Here is a 7900-nt window from a genome sequence, read left to right as displayed (position 1 = left end):
TCTGGTGCACGTTTTCGAAAACTCAAGGGTATACGGTGCATTTCTGAAACATTGAGGGTATATTGTGAATTTTTTGATTTGTCGGGGGTATTTGGTGAAATAACCGTTTTTTTTAGATGAATCAGGTTTGAAATAATTTAAGATAGAATTGAAAGTCTTCTTTTAGATTATTTTGAGAATATCTCCTCAATGCCTCTTAGGTTTCGTTTTGAATGATCAATGATAGTATGTTGATTAAATGGATGATAATAGGAATTGTTGTTCTTTTCACTATCCTTCAAAAAATTATCATGTCTATATTGAATTTCTAAATTATTTGTAAAAAAAAAAATTTGGTTCAATTACTTTATTACTTTATTCATTCATAGTTTGAAAGGACGATAATGAAATTTATGCCAAAAAGTAAATAAGCAAAACAAGCACTAGAAAAATAACTAGTTAGTATCTTCTTAAAGGTTAAGCCCTAAATTAATTGCATAAAAACCCAAAGGAAAAAGGGGACATTAGTTCAATGGGTGCAATTCCAGTTTCAACTCTCCAAATAGAAAAAATTGGGATGTTGAAATAGGAAACTATTTTCGTTGACTGAAACCGGTTGAATAGCATCACTTGCACGGTGGCACCCCTTTCTAAAACTTGGATAGTCCTAAAAAGTAATACTACCTTCGATTCCTATATATATAATATCTCTTTGACATTTTTCACTATTCAAAATTTTCATTTTGATCATTATTGCGATTTATAAGTAAAGAAATATATATAATCATGTGGGATCTTGTTAGATTCATCTTAATATGTTAATCTACTTTTTATAAATTTTACAAATACCTCATTATAGATATTAGTGTCCAGTGTTTTGCATTGGCATGTACGTTTTATGATCGTTAATATCTTTAATTACCTACTAAAAATTATAAAAGTTTGATTTTTCTAATGTACACATTGAAACGAATCAAACAAACTCCACATGATTATGTTTTTTCTTACATATTGGAATTTTTTTCTGAGGATTTTCTTTATCGACCTATGAATATTGAATAGTGCTTAATTAAATTAGAAATGGAAAAATTATTCAACCATGGTGTGTGTGTGGGGGGAGGGTAGTAGTAGTAGTAGAGTATGTGTTATCCACAATAAATGTACTTTGAAGGCCCTTGGTATGTTGGAAACCTACCTATATATAACCTACATGCTAAAGGTGACCGGGGATCAAATCGCAAGGTAGCAAGGGTAAGTGTCTTTAACTTTTGGGCTTGAGTCGAAGAGGTAAGAGAGAGTAGGCTTAGGATGTTGAAAAAAAGTCGATGCATCATGTAACATCCCCAAAATCCATACACGTCTACGACTACGTCGCATCGACTTTGAGAGTGCTACCGCCGCGATGAAACGCACAACTTAATAAGAAAGAACGTTAACATAAATCATTGTCTCGAAAACTGAAATGCATCGGAAATAAAAATGTAACTACAACTCGGGAATCATCAACGACCCCTTTTATTCAAACCACAAACCAATTAAGTAAATCATAATAAACTTAAAATGCTTTAATGTTCAAAGACTAATGACTACCCCCCATATGCTCGGTATCATGCAGCAACACCAGTACACCTAGTCTGCTCCCCATTGTAGCATCAATGGTTCATCACAGGTCAACAAACACATAATCAGCTATGCTTACATAATAAACCATTGAATGCATATAAACATAAACAAAGCAATAATGAACAATCCTAAGCATGATACTACAATACGTTACATCATTTACTCTTTGATTAGTTGGCAGCGAACGGTCACCGTCATCTTATAGAATCATACGGTCTACTTAATCCTTAATAGACAACATGGTCTATTAGATGAAATGCAAATACGGATTCTTTCCATCTCACACCCATCACCTTAGTACGCATACCCCCAAGATCGTACGGAACCTTCCGCCTACTTGAGTTATCAAAATTTATAAGGACACTACTGTCGTCATAGTAGGCCTGTGTAGGAGTGTAGAACAAGTCCCACACTCGCCCATTGTTCATCACTTGTAGGGAGTCCAACTACAAGTTTATTGCCATAGTTCACTTTTAATACTGTCCATTCATATCACAACAACATAGAATCATTTAACATGTTTTCTTAGTTACAATACTCAAATCTTTTCTCTTGTAACACTCTTGTTACACCATGGATCAAATAATACGAATACAATACTCATGTTCGTAATACGATAGAATTACGCATTCCAATGCAACATATCAGTTTCCAATCATAAACATGTTACCAGACAATCTCAACAATCAAAACGTTCCCTATCATGATTCTAGGTTCCAATAGAATAAATCGCAACCTAATCATGATACTAGTATTTGCAACTAAGTTGGTACGCGTACGTACCTTGTAACGGAGAATTTTCGCTGTCTTAACCAAACGTTCCGCTTATGAAATTGGGACTTGAACGATCACGTGAGTACTTCAGTGCTACGTCCTTGATAATATTATCAACTAATACGTAACTAACTATAACGACTTAGTAATTCGAAATATAAATGATAGCTAATCTCGTTGTTTATTAACTTCTTTTTCTTTTCTATTCTATTGAGCTTAGCATCTTTTAAAGGTCGATGTTAGTGAGCAAAACTGATTCTAGTTAGTTTAATAGTCCACTTCCTTTACCCAAATCCATTCAAGTCATATGTCCAATCAAGTCTTATGTCCAATATCAAAAAATCAGGTTCGCATAGCAAGGTTATACTTCCAACTAATAACAATAATCTACTTTCTTTACTTTCCACCTTATTTAGTTACAACCCTTAAATCAGATTTACAACTTAAATCAGATTAATAACTTAAACTAATTATACAACTTAATTAGTTACTAATTAACTCAAATTACAAATTAATTACTTACAACTGAAATTAATTATATGGACAAAATATATAATATCAAAACTAATATAATATTGAAAAATTTGTCAGAAACCACCTTTTATAATCACTTTTTTGTGAGAAACCACCTTTTAAAAAAATTTGGTTAATTAGCCACCTTTTTGGTTCTTTTTTTTGTTGGAAGCCACCACTTGCCGGAATCAGGCGTTGACCTTGATTTTTCCGGCGTTGACCATCAGATTTTCGCCATTTTTTTTCCAGATTTTCGCTATTTCTTCCACCTAAGATGTTGGGGGATGCGAGGGAGGTGATGGGCTTAGGGCTGGGAGGGTGGGGATGGTCGTGGGGGGTGTTTTCCGGCGGGTTGTGAGGGAGGAGGGGGGTTGTCGGGGATCGAGGGGGGAGGGGGGTTGCCGGGATGCGAGGGGGAGGTGGGAGAAAGATAAAGGGGGAAAAATGGCGAAAATCTGATGGTCAACGCCGGAAAATCAAGGTCAACGCCGGATTCCGACAAGTGGTGGCTTCCAACAAAAAAAGAACCAAAAAGGTGGCTAATTAACCAAATTTTTTTAAAAGGTGGTTTCTCACAAAAAAGTGATTATAAAAGGTGGTTTCTGACAAATTTTCCTATAATATTATATTATACATATTAGGTTTTATACCACTGAAACTCGTCGGCAACCGAACTCCGGCACCGAAACCCTCGCGCACATCACTTCGCACGCACGTCGCATAGCAATGCACTCGAACAGTCGCCCACTTCGCACCCTCGTCTCACGAATTGCTCGAGCCTCGTCGCAGTACTCGTCGCTCGCACCGGTCTTCGAACTCCCTCGCTCACCAATTCGCTCGCACAAGCCCAGATTCGTCGCACAAACCTTGTCGCGAACGCTCGCACAACACACTCAGTGCCCTCGTACGTCCCGCACGTCTCGCACACCACAGCGTCACTGTCCGACGCTCACGCACTCACTCGCACCATGAGGTTCGCTCGCCACCACTCGAACCACGACCGCACACGATCCCTCACACTCAATCTCCGCACACACACTCTTCGCACCACTTCGCTCGCACGCCAACCTCGTCGAAGGTTCAGAGGAGGCGACGATAGAGAAGAAGACCGAGAGAGAGGAGAAAGAGTTTGAGATAGAGGGTTTGAGAGAATGACGGCTGGCAGAGAAAGAATAGAGAGAGAAACGACTGAGGGAAGAGAGAGAGTGTGTTAGGGTTTTTTTTTGATTTTTTTAAAATATTCCTAATTAATTAGTAACATCAATGTACATTTGTCAATTTGTATCATAATTTACTTGCAAGAAAATTTACTTTTAAAGCACATACTACTACTAATCTTCTTAGCTATACGAGAACAACTGATATTACAACAAACACTAGAATGTTCTTTGTTGTGTCCCATCAAACAAAACATTTTGTCTTTACACAAACCCTAATGCCCAAAAATACAAACCATAATAACCACTGCTCCACGCAAGCTAGCTAGTGGCCTTCTTGAACGCGCATCACTTTACTGTCCTGCCTCTCTGTCCTATAGTTAGTAGCGCTATTAGTTTATAGCGTAGGTTAGCTTATTTTCTGTTCTTGCCCGCCCCTTCCCCCGTTGTGTACATCGTGCATCTTCCCCTCCTCTTCCACCAATGTTCGTGTGTCTTCCCTTCCCCCCTCCCCCTAGTGTTTTGTCGGTTTTGTGTGCATATCCACTCTTATTCCTCTAGTATTTTGTCGTTCCCCCATTCTACGTTCCCCCGTTTCCTCGTGCATCTCCCTTTCCTTCTTCCCCTAGTGTTTCGTTGTTTTCGTGCGTCTCCCCTTCCCCCTTCCCCTAGTGTTTCATTGTTCCCCGTCTTCGTTCATCATTCCCTTCCCCGTTCCCTGTTAGGTGTTTTGTTTTTGTCGTTGTTGTTTTATGGTTTTGGTTGGTCGTTTCAGCTGAGTGCCTTACCACTTGAGTGCCATCACTATTTGGTTTTTGGGGTCATCGCTTAGGTGTGGCTAGTACACTTGAGAAGCGCTAGCGAAGTTCGTCTAGTGGAGACCCGTAATCAAAGGTTATTTTTGGTTATGGTGATTAGTTTTGCAGTTTATTTCGGTTATGTATTTTGTTTCAATCTTAGTTTAGACGTATCTAGATCCAATTATCCATGCCATTTTGTTAATGGTTATGCTAGTGTGGTGTTTGGTAGTATTAGGTGGACAATAGAAGGAGCTTGGTGTCCTATGACGAGGGATGATCTAGCTAGGAAATCTGATCTATAACGAAGATGCTCCTGGAGTTTGGTATCGTTTGGTTTAAGCACTTCAGGAGTCCAAATGTTGGGTAAGATGAGAGGCAACTCTCTTTCTAGCTAGAATAGGAATTATGTACATTATGGCTCAATCTTCTGATTTTGGTATTGCAGGGTCGGATCTTCAAATTCGAAAAATGGGCGAATTCAATCAAGCTAATTCGCCCGAACTTCATGTGATAATATAATTTTCGAAGTCATCGCACATAAGCAATGCATCTGGTGAGAGACCCTCCAATTTGATTTGGGGCAAGATTTGACTTCAACGAATCTTAAGTTCCAGCCTTGCGAGGTAAAAACTTTATGTACCCTCGAAGCAGGGTCAAAAGGCACCAAAGAATGTGGCTTCTTTGGTAGTTCAATCAGTAGAATCACATGAAGAAATTTTTGCTCAAGGACTCTGAGATTTATCATCTTGTGAGCAGAGGGTTCAACAAGATGAAATGCAACAATCTATCTCTGAAGGTCGTCTGAGTTCAACATCTCAACAAATGGTCTCTCATTATATTAGATCTTTTTTGACAAGATTTATTACCCATATCCACTAGAAGTCCCCCAAGATAAGATTCATTTGGATTCGATCAACGATTAGTCGGTTTTTCTTAGCAGGGAATGTAAGAGCAAATGAAGCACACCTTAATGACTTACTGTTTGGTTGCTTTATGTTTCATGTTTGGTTGTCATATCATTTTTAATTGATGCAAATTTTCGCAATGTAAAAAAAAAGTTCTTTGTTGACAAACAAAAACTTCTATAAGGATAGGATTTAGCTCAAGTGGGTAGAGTGCTCCCCCTTGGCTCCTGAGATCAGGGGTTCGATCCTTACCCCCAACATTATGCTGGGGTATTCCTTTGTATGCTATGCATGTCTTACCAACTAATGTGTTGGTGTTTCCTACAGACTAGTAGCCTTGTAGCCTGTAGGGGTTAGCCATTGGGCTGACTTAATTTCCTAATAAAAAAAAAAACAAAACAAAAACTCGTATATAATAATACTACCAATGAATGTGTAAGAATAGCTTAATTTTATTTTTCAATAATGCTACCATAGGCCCATACCAATTCTAGTATTACCTTAAATTTTATGCTATCGTCAAAACACTTACAAACGAACTTAAATTACGGACGCTGTTGCCAAACAAGGTATTCACAGACAATCATAGTTCCTTGCATAGGATCTATCCATCCGTGGTCATTGGCACAACTATTCCTCATATGTGAATGATTATGCTCATAATGTAATTTCCATAATTTTCTTTTTGGGTCAACTGCTAACCTATGCGCAATTAGGTGAACGATACAGTTTTCTTAGCTTTTCTAATGTTAAAACTTGTGATGGCTTTTTATCCCCTACAAAATGATATTCCAAATTATCAAAAAAGAGTATTAGCCAAGGCCTCGTTTGGTTCACATGGGAAGTAATTTCCCATGGGAATTTACATTTCATGGGAAATTATTTCCCTTGTTAATTTCCTAGGAATTAGACAAAATTGTTTGGTTGACACCATAGAAAATTGCATTTCCTAGGAAATTACTCACCAAGGGGGGGCTTGGTGAGTGATTTCCCATGTTTCATGGGAAATTCTATTTCCCTTGAAATTTGTATTTCCTATGCTTCTCTCATTTCCCTCCAACCAAACACAACACCCATAATGTATTTCCTAAGAATTTCTATTTCCAAGGGAAATAGCTTCCAACCAAACAACACCCAAGTGTGACAAATAGTTGTTATTGACTGTTACGTATATAAGTTGAATATAACCACATATGACATAAGTACGGTCTACGGACCACAAAGAGGCTACCTTGCCAGCCTCCATGAGTTCATTTTTCAAACATGTCCTAAGAAATTAAGCAATTCTAGAAAATGTTGAATAAAAATCCTCCCATTATTTATTACTCGAAGATCATCAGAATAAGACCATGTTTGCATGTTGAATTAGTAAGCAAGCAGAGACTAGAATTGACATTGAATATTTGACAAATATACATTGCACTTTTCTTATACTCAAAACAAGACCAAACGCGGTAGTATATTAGCCGCAATAATATGAACCTGGTCCAACTCATCTAGCAACTTCCTCATACCTCTATATATATCTTTCTTTTTTAAGACATTCATTAAAGTATTATTTAAAAATAAAAATATTATAATTTATACAAATATATTAAAAGACGTTCATATCAAAGAAACGATGTCACGTGACACTCTGTTTCAAACTTCTAATACACGTGTTTATAATCTCATTTAAAAATATTAATAATATATGTAGTTATTAGGATTCAAACACGTGACCATCGAAATAAAATGTAAGTGTTTAACCACTAATTTTACAAATTTTAATGCTTAATGTTTCAAAGTAAAATATAATAAAGTCTTATAACTATATGTAATTATAAAGACATAGATAAACCTTTGATCTCTAACACTTATCATGTCATAACGTTCATTTTTCAATTTTACACTAGACAGAATATTAAGAAAATCTAATAAAATCAAGTATGAGTTTATGATAATAATATATTTTATAATTCTAATTGACCTGCAGTATCGGTTAGATTTGATAATTGTAATTGACATGCAATATCGTTTAGATTTGATAAGCATCGTCGGGATCAAAATAGTATGGGTGTGTGAACATGGGTTTAGACGGGTAATATTGCCTGAGTAAGAGAGTCAATAGATTCCAAATCATTAATGTGTGGTTGATATGCCAAGGAAT

This window comes from Beta vulgaris, chromosome 2 (assembly GCF_026745355.1).
Source record: "Beta vulgaris subsp. vulgaris cultivar EL10 chromosome 2, EL10.2, whole genome shotgun sequence".
In the NCBI taxonomy this organism is placed as follows: Eukaryota; Viridiplantae; Streptophyta; class Magnoliopsida; order Caryophyllales; family Amaranthaceae; genus Beta; species Beta vulgaris.
Note: the sequence above shows the minus strand (reverse complement) of the source record.